The sequence below is a fragment of the Macaca mulatta genome, chromosome 3 (assembly GCF_049350105.2).
Source record: "Macaca mulatta isolate MMU2019108-1 chromosome 3, T2T-MMU8v2.0, whole genome shotgun sequence".
Classification (NCBI taxonomy): domain Eukaryota; kingdom Metazoa; phylum Chordata; class Mammalia; order Primates; family Cercopithecidae; genus Macaca; species Macaca mulatta.
Genome location: NC_133408.1, coordinates 89300767 through 89320683, shown reverse-complemented (window position 1 = coordinate 89320683; position 19917 = coordinate 89300767).

Here is a 19917-nt window from a genome sequence, read left to right as displayed (position 1 = left end):
GGTTGTATAAAGCTATAGAAACCCATTTTCTTAACACAAATTTCATTGAGAAAGGGTGCTTCAATGATATTATATTCTCAACTAGAGAGTTAAAAATGAAAAGCTAGTAAGTGTATTTAAAATAGTAGTTGCCAGTTGAAGAGCTAAAAGCAGTATATAAAACTTACAAATTTCTGGCAAAGATTAATACAAACATGCACAAACGAAACAAAAAAACAAATGAGACACATAAAGAAACAAAAAACTCCAAATAACAAATGAAGCACAAAGACAGAAAATACAAATAAAAATTAAACTGAAAATAATAATAAAACTAAAAAAACAACTGAGGTAATCAAAATAAGATCAAATATATTAATTCTGGCAATAAACATGAATGTTTTAAATTTCTTTGTAAGATATGAATAGCAACTTTTCATTAAAAATATGACAACAGACTTCTTAGTAATAAGAAACACACCTAAAATAAGACATAAAACTGGTAAAATCAAAGAAGAAGCAAATATTTGTCAGTAAAACTCAAACAAAAAAACCCAAAGTAGAGTTCAGGACAAAAAGGACTAAATGATAAAAAGTTCCATTTCTGTTGATGGGAAAATGCAATTGACATTTAATTGAAACAGTACACATCAAATAACAAGACTTAAAAATACATAAAGCAGAAATTCTTAGAAAGTCAATGCAAAGATTTTAAAAACCAGCATTATGAGAAATATTAACTCATCGGTCAACTTTAGCTAGACCAAGGAGACACAAAGTAAATAATAACTTAAAGAATTAAAACCATAATTTTAAATGTTTAATTTATATATTAAGCTCTCTTATAAACATAGAAGATACTTTGATCTTACATATCTGTAGAACATTTAAAAGCTGATCATAAAACAAGCCTTAAAAAATTCTCCCAAAAAAGAATTAAAAAACACATTCTCTTCCATAATCGGTTACAATTAAAAATTAATAATGAGAAGAGATTCGTAAAAACCCTCCATTAAATTTAAAACAGCTCCAAAAAAAATCTCCAGAATAAAATAACATCACAGGATGGGCTATTTATTAATTTTAAAAATATTAAACAATGAATATGAGAATTCACAGGATAGAACAAACTCACAATCTTACATTCTCTCATTATTTTTTAAAAGGATAAATAAATTCACAAAAGTGTGAAAATCAGGAAGCATAAAGACATTGGGTAGAAAGATAATGAAAATGAAAGATGAAATCAAATTCTTTAAGTTGATAATTATAACAGATATTTGAAAAAGAAAGCCAATAAAATAAATATTTGCTAAATCTAAACAACATAAAATAGGGGAAAAAAGCATGAGCGAGATAGAAGATTTAACAATGGATATGAAGGATGTTAAAGTGATAAAATAATATTACATACAATCCCACTCAGATATACTTGAAAATCTTACATATAGTTGAATTTATAAGAAAAGATGAATGATCCAAATTGACTAATAAATAAGTAGGGTACTACTATAGTAAAATTATAAAATTATTTAAAAATCTCTCCAAGAGGAAAAAGAAAGAAAATATGTGGCTCCTAGTATAGATAATTTTACTAGTAAATAATCTCAAATTTTCAAGAGACACATATTCTTATGCTTCATAAATTATTCCAGAGATAGAAAAATATTAAAAATGACTGGAATAATTTTACAAGTCAGTTGTCTTATCTTGACATTAATACACAAGAAAGCAATTGAAAAAAACTTGTAAACTAGTTTTACTTATAAAGGTATCAATGCAAAATACTCAATAAAATATTCTGAAACCCCAATTTGGCTTGACAGTTAACTCAGAATATTCCTGGATCCAAAGATGCTTTACTATTAGGAAACGTATCTGCATGATACTTTAGGTTAACTTGAAAGAAAAAAAGAAAACAACTGATAAATTACAACAGCCATTTCTGATTTAATTTTTTTAAATGAATTGAAAGTTTCTTACATGACAAAGCTAATCTCTCTTAAACCAACACCAAATATGCTTCAAATATCTTACTTTGGTGAAATGCAAGAAGCATTCCAATTAAAATCAAGGCTAAGACAAGAATGCCTTATATCACTGTTGTTAGGTATTATTTTGCTTAGTGTTATAAGATATGAAATAGTCATAAATAGTGAAAAGGGGACATCTATTTTAATTTGATAAAAATATGAATATATATATGTGTACAGTCCTAAGAGAATCAACTGAAAACTCAATAGCTTTTCTATATAAGAGCAATGACCACATATAACTTGATAATAGAAAAAGAAATTGATTTCATTCACAATATGAGCAACACATAAAATATTTGGAAATTTTAAAACAAAAATGTCTGTAATAGATGTGGAGGAAATGACAACATCTTCCTGATAATAATAAAATAAAATTTAAATAAATAGAAGAAGCAAGTGTTGATGGTAACACTGAATATTACAAAGATGACATTTATTCCCCCCCTTTTTATTTTAGAATTTGACAAAATGATTCTAAAGTTCATCTGGGAAATAAAGAGCTGAGAATATCTAAGATGTTTTTGACAAAGAAGAATAGCATATAGATGATTTTTGCCCTATTATATAGGTTATATAATACATGTAGCATATTGTGCATAATGTATAGTATATTATATAATATATAATATCATATTATTATATATAATATAACCTAATAGAAATACATCATTAAAATATATACATTATACATAATCATATATAATATATGCATTGCATATAATTTATATATTAATATACATATTTATAAATCATATTTAGAAAGATAAAATGTGTATATTATGTATATGGCATATATATACACTTAACATGTACACACATATACATGGCATTATATATCATCACACTATATATGGTTCAAAAATAGACCTGGCATTTCATTACAACTTACTTTGACTAAAAAAAAAAGCAAGCATAATATGCCAATGGATTATTCAACTAATTATGCTCTAAAATTTGATTATTTGGGAAGATGTGGGATTAGCAGTTAATGCCATATGCCCACTCAAATTCCAGAGACTGCAGAATTATTTTAAAAATAAAATAATAGAAAATTTAAAAATTGGTGTATATACGTGTCTTTTTGTGGAAAGGGAAGTGGTTTATTTTCATAAAAATAAAGGTTAAATATGACTGGATAAAAATTTAAAAATCTTTTTAAAAAACTAACGTAAATAAAAATCAAACGGAAATAACAAATTCTAGAAAAAAAATTCGGATGCATACAATTTGGAATCAGAAATACAGCTAAATTACATTTTATTTTTCACTAATCTTGATTTCATCATCAATAAAATGGGGGAAATAACCATACCAGTCTTTGTTGTTGCGAGGTGTCAAAATCAAGTATGTGTTTATAGCCCAGGCAGTGTGCAACACAATAAATGTCAGTTATTACATTTTTATAATTATTATTTTTATAAATCTATATAAAGTTCAATGAGAAAAATACTTAGACCCCACAGTGGAAAGACAGGTAAAGGATGTGAGTAATTTATAAAAGAAGAAACTTAATTAACTAATAAACTTGAAAAATTTAACCTTGGTAATGAGATGCAAATTAAAGCATTAATAAAATGCCACTTTCCATCTAATAGGTTAGAAAAAAATTTTAAGGATAATACAAAAGAGGCTTTTTCATACACTGAGAACATAAATTTTCCACCACCTGATCTTGAAGGCAATTTGGCAATGGTTCACATTCTTTTAAACCGTAATTTCACTCCTGAGAATGTATTTAAAACTGTCAAAATTTTGTTTTTTGTGGGACTAACTGGACACATCTTAAATCAAGAGATTGTCTGGTTTTTTGATAGCACAGCCTTATCAATGAAAATGATTTTTACTATGCATTCTTAATGTATTGATATTTATCTATGTAGTTCTTTTTATAGCACACATTTTTGCCACTAAAAAACATACACAAAATAGAATTATAAGAAGTGAAATAAGAGGAGAAATTCTAATACTTTCTCACTGTACATCAATGCCCTGTCTCACAACATCCCCTAGTGTGCACATGCCTCATTTTAAAGACCATCCAAGACCTAGCTGGAAGCACATGTTAGGCCCTTAATAAATATTTATTGAATGAAAAAGTGAATTATAAAAGCAGGATGCTAACTTGTGTATACAATCTGATTCTAAAAACACTAAGAAAGATAACAGAGATTATATATACACCTAATACATGCATATATATGTATAAATATAATTTTCATAAATTTGTATAGTAAGTTCCATAATCCTAAACTAAAACTCAGGGAAAATATGGATTCAAAAAATAAATGTAGACTGTCAAGTTGAAGAGCAATTTTGAAAGGTTAAATGATAGAGTCTGAAATATAAAGAATATGAAATAAATAGCTCAAGGCTTCAAATGTTATAACCCAGAGGACAGAATAACAGGAACTCGTGAAGAGTTTTCTCCTATTTAAAAGTTACTATAAAGCTGTGTATTGCTGTGGCCTGCTTTCTTTGGAAATGCTGGGAAACTTGATAACTCTTCTTTTCTGATTCCTCAGAATATGGTTTTAGGATAGGGGTTCCCACTCTTCAGCATTCATAAGAATTTTCCAAGGAACGTGTTAAAAGTATAGATTGCTGAGCCCTGCCCTATGAGATTCTTATTTAGCAGTTTGAGGAAGGATCTGGAAATCTATATTTAACCCCCTGTCCCCCCCGGGGTTCGGATCGCACATAAAAACTGTGGAGAGTGGATCGGGCACTTGCCTTCTGTACAGAATATAGAACCTCTGCGACATTGCCCACTGTGGGTTTGAGTGGCTCAGAATAGATGACAATAGGTGGGGAGGATTGAAGTTGAGACTTAAAAAGCATGAGCTCCTTGCCAGTGTCACCACAGAGCTAAAAGCTGCATTCAGACAAGGGTTCTTAGAAGCAGCGGTCCCTAAACTGAGGTCAGTACAAACCATTAGCAGTTGAAAAGGGGCTTTTTATCATGTGAGACTAGGTCAAAAAGCCCAGAATGCCAGGGACCAAGTGTTCGAGAAGAGACTTGCTAGGGAAGGTGGAGCACAGGCCTCTTCCGGGTTGATGCCCAGGCTATGAGGAAGGGCATTCATGCCTGGAGAGTCCCGCAGATGATACTCATTTTCTGACGAGCTCAAGACCGTGCATGGTTTTTAAGTCCCAATGGGAAGTGACAGATACTATTTTAGCTGAAGGAAATAAAACTGACCCTTGAGCAGCACAGGGGTTGGGGCATCAACCTCCTTGTAGTGCAAAATCCACATGCAACTTTTGACTCCCCAAAAACCTAACTGCCAATAGCCTACTGTTGACCAAAAGCCTTACCAATAACATAAACATTCGATTAACACTTATTTGGTATGTTATATGTATTATATACTGGATTATTATAATAAAGTAAGCTAGAAAAGAAAAGGTTATTAAGAAAATCTTAAGGAAAAGAAAATATATTTACTATTTATTAAGTATAGGTGGATTATCATAAAGGTCTTCATCTTTGTCCTCTTCACTTTGAGTCGGTTGAGGAGGAGGAGGAAGGGGAGAAGCCAGTTTTGCTGCTTCAGGGATGACAGAGGCAGGAGAAAATTCACGTATCAGTGGACCCTTGTGGTGCAGACCTGTGTAATTCAAGGGTCAACTGTATTCAGATAAGTTAAAGTGGCTTTTTTAAGACTGTGCTGGGAGCTAGTCCAGAGTCAGGAAGAATAGACTTCAGTGATGTTAGGGACTCACTCCCTTCCTCACTGGCCGCACGTGCCCAGGGGGCTTTGGTAATAATCCAATTAAGCCTGACAGCCAAGAAGGAAGCAGCCAGTACTGGTTCTGCAAAGGCAGCTAAAGCTGAGAGATGATTTATTTGATTCTCAAAAGGAATTTGGTTGATACAAAGACCATTGTGGTAAGATAGTAAGAAAAAAAATGGCTTAAATTTGAGTTTTTGTAAGATATGGGTTATTGAATTTTTTTTCCTAGTTCTATGAGAATAACAGCTTTTTTATGGCCCAGTAAACCTTTTAAAATCTTTTATTTTTAATTCAAAATGTGTCTAGTGCTTAAACTACCAGCCATCTTCCTCCACACTTCCATTTTTGCCTCCCCACAAAGCAGCCTTTTGGAAGGCACATCAGACCTTGTCATGCCTTGCTCAAAACCCTCAAGTGGTTTTCTCTTGTGATTGGAATTAAATTCCATGCCCTTGCCATGGCCAAGAAATGGCCCACTAGATCTGGCCATGGGCCACTTCTCTAACACCCATGCCCCCTCACTTCTCAGCCCCACCAGCCTCCTGTCCCCAAGAGGACACTAAACAGGCCCCTAGTGCAGGGCCTTTCCTTCCACATGGCCTTGTGATGCTCACATACCCTTCCCCTCAGGTACTGTGGCTGTGCCCACCAGTCCCTTCACTGTGAGACCTCTCCGATCGCCTTATGTAAGTTACATACCCACATCCCTCCATGTCACCCTATGTCCTGCTTTGTTTTTGTTCATAACACTCATTACTGTTCAACATCATATTTAGTTATTTCACTTTTGCCTGTCTCTCCCACTGTAATTTTAGCTGCAAGAGGTCCCTGGACTTGATCTGTCTTGTTCAGTGAGGTGTTCCCCTCACCTAGAGGAGTGGATGGTATATAGCAGTGGTCCCCAACGTTTTTGGCACCAGGGACCAGTTTCACGGAAGGCAATTTTTCCATAGACTGGGGACAGTTTCAGGATGATTCAAGCACATTACATTTATTGAGCACTTTATTTCTTCTATTATTATTACATTGTAATATATAATGAAATAATTATGTAACTCACCATAATGTAGAATCAGTGGGAGCCCTGAGCTGGTTTTCCTGCAACTAGACAGTCCCATTTTGGGGTGATGGGAGACAGTGACATATCATCAGGCATTAGATTCTCACAAGGAATGGGCAACCGAGATCCCTCACACGCGAAGTTCATATAGGGTTTGTGCTCCTACAAGAATCTAATGCCGCCAGTGATCTGACAGGAGGCAGAGCTCAGGTGGTAATGTGAGCTATGGGGAGCGGCTATAAATACAGATGAAGCTTCACTTGCTTGCCCACCACTCTCCTCCTGCTGTGTGGCCCAGTTCCTAACAGGCCACAGACTGGTCCTTGGCCCGAGGGTTGGGGACCCTTGGCATATAGTACTCACTCAATAAGCACTTTGGATAAATAAATAACATTAAAAACACTACCAAAGCCAGGTATGGTGACTGACACCTGTAATCCCAGCACTTTGGGAGGCTGAGGTGGGAGGATCACGTGAACCCAGGAGTTCAAGACCAGCCCAGGCAACACGGTGAAACCCCATCTCTAAAGACACACACACACACACACACACACACACACACACGATATCAAAGTTAAATGAGAAAAAATTTCTAATAGTCTTTGTGCAACAACAAATCAAACTGGTTTCCACTGGATTTTAAAAATGTATTCAGGTTCAAAAGTCTATTGCAGTTGATTATTTTTATGTCAAAATCTGGGAATTTATTTCCGAGTTTATCTCAACACTAATTCGGATTTTTCTGCTTATTTTAATTCAAAAGATGATTTCCTGCTGATTTACTTTAACGAAGTATTCAGCAGGCTTGATTAGAGTTTTGCTTGACATACTAAGGAAATAAGTACTCACAAGATTCGAACGCCAAGGGCAAGACTTGCAGACAGAGCTCAAATCTCACAGGGCGTCAGGACACGAACCAGGCGCATGGAGGAAAGTAGATACATGGGCCCTTGTAGTTGAGGTATGAGAGAAAGTAGGAGAACCTAACAATATTTCATCTCTCATTTGTGTTGTGCAGGAAACAGAAAACTTTTCAGGCAAAATGCATGTCCCTGTGGAGTTATAGTGCAGAAGCTCAGTGGAGTAGCGTGAAAGAGGATTGATTGTGTAATGAGGCTAAATTCCAGCTGTGGAGGATCGAGCTTTCTTGGGGCACAGGTACATCAGTGTCATAGGAACAGACCTCGCTTACATATTAAAATTTGGGATAATTCAGCCAGCATTGAGTTGATGTTGTTTTTCTTCAATCTATGATGCATTTTTGCCTTAAACAATTTGTCTAAGCAAATTAATGATAGCAAGTGGATACTGGATAAGCCCCTAAACCCACTTAACAGAGCCAATTATTTATGAAAACTTTAGCTCACCTGTTTATCCATGCTTTTATGAAGGTGTCTTACTGATTTGTTAAAATGGGTCTGATTTTCCCCTTGACAACACGTTAGCCATTCTAGGTGCTTGAGGATATTAAGTCAGCAATTCTTTACAAATACTCAGGGAGAAACAGCAACTCAGATGCTTCATCTGTTCCATCCAGCAGTGCCAATCTTGAATGGCTGTGTGGAAACCTCGTTTCACTGTGTGAGCTTCAGAGTGTGAGATGGTGGGTAGTCAGTTGCCGATTACCTCCCTAAAATGAGAAATAAAGCCTAGAAAACCAGTTAAAACTCCCTGCGTGGAGCAACATGTTTATTTATTAGCAGCCATAATGAAGTCAAGACAGTGCTTCCAAGAGAGGGCGTTGTGTTTGTGTGTGCACACGCCTAATCTACGTACATAGAACACATTGCGTCAACATGATCAGGGTGCTAAGAAAATATTATTACTGTGAAAGTAGACAGGCACATGGAAGACGCTGAACACAATTACTCTCTTCCCTTTGCCGATGTCTACTAGATGGTGACATTTTTTATGGCAGTTAATGTTTCTAGATCTTTTACATTTCTCATTGTCCCTAGCACAACACCTGGTACTAATGAACTGTCAATAAATATTTGTTGAATTGCATCAGCTTTGTCTTAAGTAGGCCCTGATTCAGAGCCATCCCCAATCCATGCAAACTAAAGAGGATGTAAGTAAATATTAATAAAGGCTGGCCTGGTTTTTAAATTGCCCTCAATTTCAAAGGCTAGAGATTTAAAGAAATATTTACTTAATCCTCTGTTTATAGTTTTAGGTTGGAAACAAATCTGCAAAATATTTTTAATAGGGGTTAATACAGACAGCTGATGGAATGGGGATAACCTATATAAAAAACAACAACAACAAACCTTCCAGTTCATGTTTTCGTGAGCAGCCAAATCCCCGGGAATGAGAAGATTTAGCTAATCTTTCCAATCACATTCTTCCTCCCTCTCCACCCCCATCTCCTTGGAATTATGTTATCTCTGCTCGTCTTAAAAGCTCAGAAGCCTTTTGAATTGGAGCGGCATTCAAAGGACAGTCAAGGGTCACCCTTGGAATATTAAAGGAGAGTGGATTACAGGAGAGGGAGGGACCGGAGCAGCTGGCGCTGAGCGCAGCCGTGTACAGACCCAAGGCAGAGAACGAGAGGAAAACTCCATAGTATCTTGTGCTGGCCAAGAGAAAGCTGCCCAGACTGCTGGGAAGCACAGGAAGCAACGCTGGGGCAACCAAGCCACATTAGTGGTTCCCAGCGTGTGCTATTGCAGTGTGGGAACAGAGGGAAGGAAAACACGTATTGGTGAAATCAATTAGGCAATGGCTCTTTGAACAGAATTAGACTGGCTTATTTAGAGAATGTGGAGTTGTGAACCTTGTAGAATTAAAAGCCAGATACAGTTTTAATTCAGAGAGAAAATTCTACAGAATTTACAGCCTCCTGACAGTTACTTTTTTCTTAAAAATCATAAGATGTTAGGATTTATAGAGTTACCTTCTCAAAAGACTTCTGAGTAATTTTAGTTTTAAAAAAATCTAAATTGGCCAGGCATGGTGGCTTATACCTATAATCCTAGCACTTTGGGAGCCCATGACTGGCAGATTGCCTGAGCTCAGGAGTTGGAGACGAGCCAGGGCAACACAGTGAAGCCCCATCTCTACTAAAATACAAAAAATTAGCTGGGGGTAGTGGCTCACACCTGTAATCCCAGCACTTTGGGAAGCTGAGGCGGGTGGATCACCTGAGGTCAGGAGTTTGAGACCAGCCTGGCCAACATAGTGACAACCCATCTCTACTAAAATACAAAAAATTAGCTGAGTGTGGTGGCAGGCGTAGTCCCAGCTACTTGGGAGGTGGAGGCAGGAGAATTGCTTGAACGCGGGAGGCAGAGGTTGCAGTGAGCCGAGATCACACCACTGCACTCCAGCCTGGACGACAGAGTGAGACTTGTCTCAAAAAAAAAAAAAAAAATCTGAATTAAAAAAATGTTTTTCTTCTTTTATCTTTTATAGCTTTCAATTCTTATTTTTGTTTTTCAAATGAAAGCAATGGATATTTAGTGAGAGTTTATTACGTGCCCAGCACTGTCCTAATATTTGAAGTGTGTGGATATAGTTAGTGTATCCTTTTTAGCAGTGGTTACTTGTTGAATTTTTTTGGTGAGGTGTGGGGTGGGGAGCAGATCAGACAGCAGATCATGAATCCCTTTAAAATCTGATGAAGGCTAAGGCGCTTCTCCACAATAAACTACACAAACAGTCACACCTTGTCGGAAAGGTCGCAGACAGCAGGGAGCAAGCAATATCGAAATTTCTTATTATTACTAAGCAGTTGGCCTGCTCTGAGCACTGTTTGTGAATTATTTATTTAATCTGATAACCCATCCATCCCATGAGACATGTACTGTTATTACCCCATTTTCCTCTCAGGGAAATGAAGGCTCAGAGAACTGTGCCCTTCAGTGGGTAGAAGGTAAACCCAGGTGAACCCAACTACAGGCTCTTGGACTGCAGTTCCCAAGCACTCACTCTGGCACCATGGGACTGGGGTGTGGGGCTCTTCGAGGTCCCAGGTGAGGCTGGCCACAGACTGCCTATTATAGGCCAAACGGCATCTCTGTGGAGCTAGACCAGGAAGCACCCGGACGCTTTATTGCCACATGACAGAAAATTGTCTCAGCGATTTTACCATCATTAGAATGTGAACAGCACATTCCCTGGTGTTGCAGTGCCCAGCCCAATGTCACAGTCCAGGACAGCTAGACCAGGCTGCGAATGGGGAGGGCCTGGCACCGTAGGTAGGAGTTCTGGCCCAATTCAGAAACTACTGTGGAAACAGTCAAGTTTTGAGCTGGATTTTTAGGAATATTAGTCTGTCAGCAGTGGGCAGGATGGATTTTTGTATTTATTTATGGAAATCTGAAACCATAAAGAGCTGGATGTTTTTTGAAGAAAAAGTTTTTCTTCTCAACTTTGTCATCAGAACAGAAGGACAGAATTAGATGTATACACATATTTCATGTAAAATTCATTTAAATAAATTTCTTCTAAGAAAAATCGTACCAAGAGAACACTTGTAGTAAAATCACGCTTCTAATACGCTGTGTGTGTTTGATGACACTGCTCCTGAAGGCCGCGAGGAGGCTGGGACCACAGTTAGTGCTATAGAGGCGCTGGCAGTGGCCGGCTTCCCTCGGTGACATGAAGATGCTTCCATCTGAATGAGGAGACAGAGCCCAAAGGCTGAGCCCTTGGGGCGTAGTCCCTGTGCACACCTGGGGCCCCTTGGGGCTCTGCTGCCTTCACTTTGTTGGACTAATCCCGGACTAGCTTGGTAGTCGCTCTTCTCCCATTCAACTTCAGTCCTGGGGCAAAATGAGACTTTCCTTTTCCTTTCCAGTGTAGCTATGACATTCTTCCATCTTGTCCTATTTACAACAAGTAATGCAGTCACACAAACTGAGCTCACTTCTGCTTCTGGAAGCAGCATATGGGGTCAGTGTGTATGTGTGTGCAGAGTCAGAGAGGTATGATAGCCGGGTGAGGCCTCGGCTTCATATTATGTCATTTCAGACACAGCTGAATGTATGCTAAAAATATCAACCAAAGCTAATCCTTGCTCTGAACTTCCCTTTTTCCTTTCCTTTCCTTTCTCCCTTCCCTTTCCTTCCCTTCCCTTCCTTTCCTTTCCTTTCTCCCTTCCCTTTCCTTCCCTTCCCTTCCTTTCCTTTCCTCTCCTCTCTCCTTCCCTCCCTTCCTTCCTTTTTCTCCCTTCCATTTCCTTCCTTCCTTCATTCCTTCTTTCCTTCTTTCCTATCAATCAATCAGTCAAACACACTTACTGAGAGCCTATTTTGTATCAGACATAGTGCCCAGTATTGGGAATTTTGACACATGTCTGCCTGCCAGGGACTCAAACATCTCAGCTGTAGGGTCTAACGCCTAAGTGTTTTGGAAAAGTAAATCATTGATAGGTGCAGCAAACCATCGGGGCACATATTTACCTGTGTAACAAACCTGCATGTCCTGCACATGTATCCTGGAACTTAAAATAAAAATAAATTATATTTTTAAAAAAGAAAAAGAAAATGATTAGCTAACAGACAAAGTATCATGATTTTATTGCATCTGTGATGCATTGCAAATATGCAATATGGGCAGATCTGTGAAACCCTTTCCTCAAGTATACTAAAGACTCCATGTAAAATAGATGGGAGGAGCCAATATGGTCTTAAAAACTGGGAGTGGGCACTTAGGTCTTCCCCTGTCTCCCTTTGAGGTCCTGGAGGCACCTCTCTAAAACCCTCAGGGCTTCTCAGAGCACAGTTTTAAAACCCTGGGACTAGAGAACAGGTCTTTCTATTCTGGAAACTGACTATCTCACTTTTGCAAAAGGTTGCAAATGTTGAGATACACACACACACACACACACACACACACACACATTAATTAAGTGTCTCTGCTAGAGTTTTTAAGATGCTAGAAAGTAAGCTCTTTTTAGGACAAAGACCAGATATTCTCTCTTTGTAACTCCCAAGCAACTCTACATTCAAATTGCTAAATGTAAATTCACTTTAATCTGAGTTGTATTCTGATTAAATCCTGATAGCTATTTGAAGCCCTCAGATTATAAAGAGTGTATGAATATAGGGTATGTGTATGCAATGTCAATACTGCTGTATAACCCCATTACCAAAAGACCAGATCTAGATGATCCTGGATTGAACTCTTATTGATGCTTTTTCACAAAGGCAGCAGAAATTGAATTGATGGTGCTATTAGGTTGTCAATACCAGTGTCTCCCTTTCTTCCCAGATAAGTATACATGAAGCATCGTCCATACAGTCATTTTAACCTCCTAGGGGCAAAGGAGCTATAGAGGTTCAAGGTGAGGATTCCGAGGAGGTGTGTCCAGCTGTGTGCTAGATGCTTTGTAGAAGTCCAGAACTGGCAGACTCCTGTTTAATTGATTGTTACGTTGTTATTTCAACCTACAGGTTTACATTGATGAGCAGTTTGGCTTATTTGCTTATCCCTGTTTAAATACAGCTGCATCGGTTTTCATTATCAATTGGAGTAGCCTCTAGAGTATAAGCATAGTTAAGAGGACGTGGCATTCATGGTGGAACTTGGAGAGGGATAGAGACCCTATGTGGATACTGACAGGAGAGGAGGACACTTATCTAAAAAAGAAAATGATTAGCTAACAGACAAGTATCATGATTTTATTGCTTCTGTGATGCATTGCAAATATGCAATATGGGCAGATCTGTGAAACCCTTCCTCAAGTATACTACAGACTCATTTTCTTTTCAACAAAAAGACAAGAGACCCTTAAACTGCCCATATGTGCACCCTCATTGTTGGTAATGAAATACCATCCTGTTACACCAAAGGAAATCTTGTATTTGCTGTGTTTTTTTTTTTTCTTTCAAGATGATTCTTTATATTCACCTTAACCAAATATTCCCTTGATAAAGTGTTGGGGATTCGTGGGACTAGCAAATAGTGTAATTTGCCTGGGACATCCTTTTAACAGAAGCTCTAGACCTTATTTCACTGTGTAACGAGCTTGCTTGCCTCTAATACAGTGTTTATCTGACTGGGGGTCATCACCTGGTACAGTGGGTTGTGTAGCAGATGGCCTGGGGCAACATTTGTATGCACAACTATTAGGTTCTTTTTGGCAGATAATGGTAGGCCACCAAAACTACCGTTATGGTTAGAGATGAGTGAGGGTTTGCTAAGTCATCCTCAAAGCCTTGCATTCTGGTTATGATGAAAACAAGCTCTCAGACCAAGAGCTGCCGTATGTTCAGAAATTTATTAAGCACGCTTTTATCACCAATTATTTCCAAATAGTTTACTTGACTTGTCTGAAAGCTTAATGAAGTCATAGTTCTCTGTCATTTTAGATGAATCTAGCATACCTTGCATGAAGGTTCATTAAGGCAGATATGGCAAAGTTCTAGAAGCAAGATCTATAAGCATAGACAACAATACTTGCTAGATCATTAATATTCTCTGCTTGCATACAAAGGTGGGAAAGGTCTCCAAAATATTTTAGCCAATGCACATATTTTGAATATGACTAATTTAACCAAATGAGAACCCATTTCTAACCTCCGTTAATGCTGATCAATAAGGCACTAATTCTACCCAAATTGATATAAATGATACTAAACAGCAAAATGCAGGGTGAGGGAGTGGTGGTCAGTGAACAATGTTTGTGGTGGCCACGCCTGGAATGTGGCTTTTCTGATTGAATGCTAGTCTTAGAGCATGAATTTCAGTTAAGGCAACTGATCAAACCCAGGGCGGAGCTCGTGGGTCAGCAAACTTTTTCTGTAAAGAGGTAAATGGTAAATATTTCAGGCTTTGCAGGCCATAAGGCAAAATCCAGGCTGCCCCAGAGGAACAGATAGGACCTTGAGAGAGGCAGCTCCGTTCAGGCAGGAGCAATTCCTGAGAAAGGGCTCCTTTACCGTGAGCCATTGAGGGGCAACATGCCTGGCTACTGGGAAATGAGTGCCTTGGTTCTAAAGGCGCCATTGCACTCCAGCCTGGCAACAGAGCGAGACTCTGTCTCAAAAAATAAAAAATAAAGGGAGGATCTGGGCAGCATCCCACAGCATCCGCTACAGCATCTATTTGAGTCTTCAACTTCAACGATTTGGTGGCTCGTGCTCCAAACTGAGGGTGTGGAGAGAAAAGTAACTCCCAGTTAGATACCTTAATGTGGGAAGCGGTAGAAAATAGTCTGTTTGTGTAGTACTTTGATATCTTTCCAAACATATTCATACACGTTATCTGTACATTGCCTCACTTGAGTCTCACAGTATCTCTTTTTTTCTTTTTTTCGAGATGGAGTCTCGCCCTGTCAGCCAGGCTGGAGTGCAGTGGCATGATCTCGGTTCACTGCAACCTCCGCCTCCCAGGTTCAAGCGGTTCTCCTGCCTCAGCCTCTTGAGTAGCTGGGATTACAGATGCCCGCAACCACACCCGGCTAATTTTTTGTATTTTTAGTTCCACCGTGTTTGCCAGGCTAGTCTCGCAGTCCTGACCTTCTGAACCGCCTGCTTTGGCCTTCCAAAGCGCTGGGGTTGCAGGTGTGAGCCACCGGGCTCAGCCAAGTCTCACAATATCCTTCACGAGATATAGAAAACCACATTGGTATGGGAATCAAGATAAAAGAGACAGCAGTTCTTGGTCCTGCCAGTAATTAGCGCTAAATTAGGCAATATCCTTGGGGTCCCCTCTTTAGTACTCTACTGTTACATGTAGCATTTATTTTTAATTTTGAAAGTCCTGCTTGATTGTCACAGAATACTTATCTTATATATTTTGGGATAGGATTAAATAAAATTTCAGCCACACTAACTGTAAAATGGAGAGACACGGGGAAAGCGATAGCAGCTGGGAATGTTGAGTTAAGGAAGGAAGGAAGTGCATGCTGGGATCAATATTTGGCTGTGAAAAAAATCTACTGTGGAACAATCAAAGGTATTCATGTGTAAGCTTTATAATGAAGTGCATTATAATGGAAATTTTTGTCTGCTGAATATTTGCTAGAAATGTGGGATTTTCCACTTTTTTTCAAAATAATTTTTGTTTGCGGCCCAAAAAGTGACATTTAAAATAAAATAATCAGTTGTGGGTGAATTTATAATAGTTTTAGTATCCTTCTTTGATCTTTCCAAAGTTTCAAAATGTTCTACAATAAATACGTACACTTACATCAATAAAAAACACTTATAAAAATAAAATATCTTATTTCAGAAAGTCAAATAGAAGTTCTTGTTTTAAAAACTACTGAAAAAGTAAGGAAATAGTGAATGATGAAAAATTAGAAATGTTTTAAAACTTTTGGGAGAAACACTCTTACAATAAATATCATATCAAGAGCTAAACTAATTAATAATATTTGGTAATTGATAAAAGAAACTAAGTTTTTCTTCACGACTAAGGTAACGATATTCACACTTGACGTTGCCCTTTCCCCAAACCTACCAATGCCTCATTTCTTCCTCTTAATTCTTTTTGATTTCAATTTTTACCTCTTCTCCATGGGAGAAACTGAACACAAAATATGATGGTGTGTTTGCATCTTAAATTGGATGTACGTAATTTGTTTCTATCCTTTCCTAAGTTGAAATGTAGCATTTAGAGATGAGGGAAAATCCAATACATTTTTTTCCTTCATAATGAACGTAATTTTTCTATTGAATTCTAGGAATAAATCTGTTGTGTATTGTGTAACTACCATACTCGAGTGCTTCACAACCAAATGAATTGTTTCCCTGGATTTTTGAAGCCTGCCTATGTTATTTGCATTTTCCTCAAAGCTGTTCTGATGGCCTGTTTCATTGTTAGTTTGTATGTACGTAAAAATACTCTGGACCTAGTTCAAGCTCAGTGTAGAGAGGTGTGGGTATTTCCATCGCGTGGCTGCCACTGGACATGGATGCTTTGCTGAGTTAATTATCTCGCTATCTTTAGTTTCTCCGACTATAAAATAGAATGAATATGCTTATCAAAACTCTGTTGGTTAAATTATTGAAGGTCTTTAGCTGAATTACATATTTGTTTATGTGGTATTATTTTTAGCAGCCTGGTTAAAAAAACACAAAGCCCAAGTTGAATTCTCCTCCTTAATACAGTACCCCATATCTACTCTTTCAAGGCTTTATGATAGAAATACACTGGGACATCTCTATTTAAAAATTATAGGAAAGTACACCAGAAGTTAGCATATAATGACAGTATATATGGTTAGTACATAGTAAATCATATATCATATATGGTAACTACACATAATAAACTCTAAGAAACATTAATTAGGTAAAAGTTGTTAGAATATGAGAAGCACTACACAAATAGGTACTTGTAGAAGTGCTTGAGCTTAGTATTATAAAATCATTAAAAATTAGTGCAGTAATTTACAGATAATCTAACCTTGCCCATTCCAGATCTATTAGATAATATGAGTTATAAGGCAAAGACCTCCCATGGTCAGATAATCTTGGAAAATGCTAAGATAAGATAATTCGATGGACTTCTTTCCCAGTAGACTTCCCTGCTGAGTTTTCCATGTGGGTACGACTGCAGAACTCTTTCATTGCAGAGTGTCTTTTGGGGCAAGTGTTTCGTGGAATGCACTTTGGGAAATATTGTTTTATTATAGACTTTTCACTTTCTAGACAACAAAACCAAGGCCAAAGGTGGTTAAGTGGCTTGCCATGTTTATCTAGAGGGTGAAGCTGAATGCAAGCCTGGGTATTGAACACTATCTGATGTCCTGTCTGCTATGCCATATTGCCCCATATATTTCATTCAAGCAAAGTCAACCAGAGAGCTGTTTTGTTCCTATATTCCACAGGGAAGATGATGTCTGGGACTAGGGTATCCAGGCTTTCACACCTTTCACAGCCACTGGCTGTGGCTCATAATCCAAAAATCTGGGATACCGCATGAGTTACTAAGTCCATAGCCTTGAATTTTTTACTCAATGCCTACTGGGTAAAAAAGGTGTTGACTTTTGGAGATCAATTGGCCAGGGTTGAAAATGCAGCTTTACCACTTAGCTGTGTGCCTTTGGGGCAAGAAATAGCCTACTGAGCCTCCATCTGGGCTGATACCTTGCATAGCTGGGATAACATTAGATCCATCTGAGGAGCCTGTCTGGTAAAGGCATTCAATAAGTGGGACCTATTTTTATTCCTTAATAATGCTTGAAGGAGATAAATAATCACTGTGTAGTTTCTGGTGGTGATTGCAGTCCTCTCCTTGTAGGACATGGTGAAAATTTTTATTGTGATTTTGCTAACAGAAACTACCTCTCCTGCTTCTCCTTTTTTCGCCATCTGGTTCTTGTGTCTCTGATGGCCCCTGTGAGTGTCCTGTATTGGCACACGCCACGTCCTATTCTTGCACACATGCAATGCTGTTCCACGGTGGACCAGTCACTTTCTTCTGTCAGGGATGATAAACAAATTGCAAAGAAGTCTCAACATCTTCTACTGTGATAGTAACAATTTCAGAGTTTCAAGTAAAAAGTCTTCATCAGCTCTATTTAACTTCTCACCTGCACTAGCTATTTCTGTTCCTGTTTACCGCTGCAGAGATCCTTGTACAGGTTGAAGTTGCAGGTCTGCTACATTTCTACAAGCACCTACATAGGTGCATGTTGGAAAATCCTCTCTTTACTCCGACAGAAAGGATTTCACAGACTGCTGTGGCTCTTGGCAGAGAGAGAATGACTTCCAAGCCGAGTGCTACTTGAAAGAGGCACTCCCCCATCACTTATAAGTCTGTACTCACTGGTTACTGCTTGTGACACATTTTCAAATGGACCCCCCAGTGGCTGCAGCTGTGATTAAAAGCTGTCTGCTCTCTGCCTCACTGGGGGTTTGCTGTTTAACCATGTCATGTATGTATGTGTATGTGTGTGTGTGTGTGTATATATATATATGGGCTGCATCATGGAAAACGTAAAGTGTTTGTAACACAAAAAATTCAAATGAGTACTTGAATGACAAACTCTTGGATTTTCGAAGCTCAAGTCAGTGAGAGGCACTAGTTGGGAACCTAGCCATGTATGAGGTACATAAAAGTAATTTAAGGAAGAAGAGCTAATGGTCAGTGAACATATACCATCTGCCAGTGCATGTTTTGCACACATCAGCCAGACGGAACATCTTAAAGATTTAAGTGCACTTGAACTCAGCAGCTGCATTTCAGCTCGTCAGTGTGGTTCAGGATTCAGTTCAACCCTTTACAAATAAAGCAAGAGTAGAATATTCTTTCTTAAGTTTGCCCAGATATTCACTGGCACATTAATAATCATGTCTGACTTATCATAAGGCTGCTATTCTCAACATAAGTTTATCATTAACGTTATCTTAAAAAATGCTCAGATGAACAGTACAGCAACAGAGACTGGGTATCTCAAAGGTACAGGTCACACCCCTTCCTTTAGATTAGAGAGACTGAGGATTCAACCTTTTATAAAGTAAAAAGAGTGGACTAGAATGTAAACCTGGGATCTTGACATCACATGACAAGTATACTTAGGAATGCCACGAGGTCAACCAACGAGCGTTGTTTCTTTCCCTACCCACCCACCACCCACCAACTGAATCAGAACTCGAACAGGCATGCTTTCTTAGATATTTAGGAAAGAGATCTGGGGAAATTTTGAGAATTGTGTGTCTCCTTTCCCTTCTTCCTGCCTCCCCCATCTCCCCCAAGTTTCAAGCGCTCCAAATCCCGGCAACAAGACCCAGTAAACAAAATGCAAATCTATCACTAGCAAATTCAAGCTGACAATACTGTGAATCGACTGCATTGATTACACTGATTATATTTCAAATATTTACAATATGGTGAGACAAGTCTAATTTCTTTTCTAAGGAGTTCAAGGTAGGTATCACCATTTCTGAGGGGGGAAAACAATGGAGAAATGTTTGTGGTTGCTATCTGCAATAATCTGGTGCTGACAGAGAGTAGTATTTTATTTAGTAATTAACAGTGTAAAGGGGAGAGGAGCTGTCATGTTGGTTCTTAAGCTGGGGAATGTGATGAAAGATGATATCTGCGATCTCATCCTTTCCACTTGTTTAGGATTGTCAGGATGAGAAATGTCAGCATTATGAAAGCTTGGCTCTGCTCTTGATATGATAAAACCCTTCAAAAGCCAGTCTTTCTC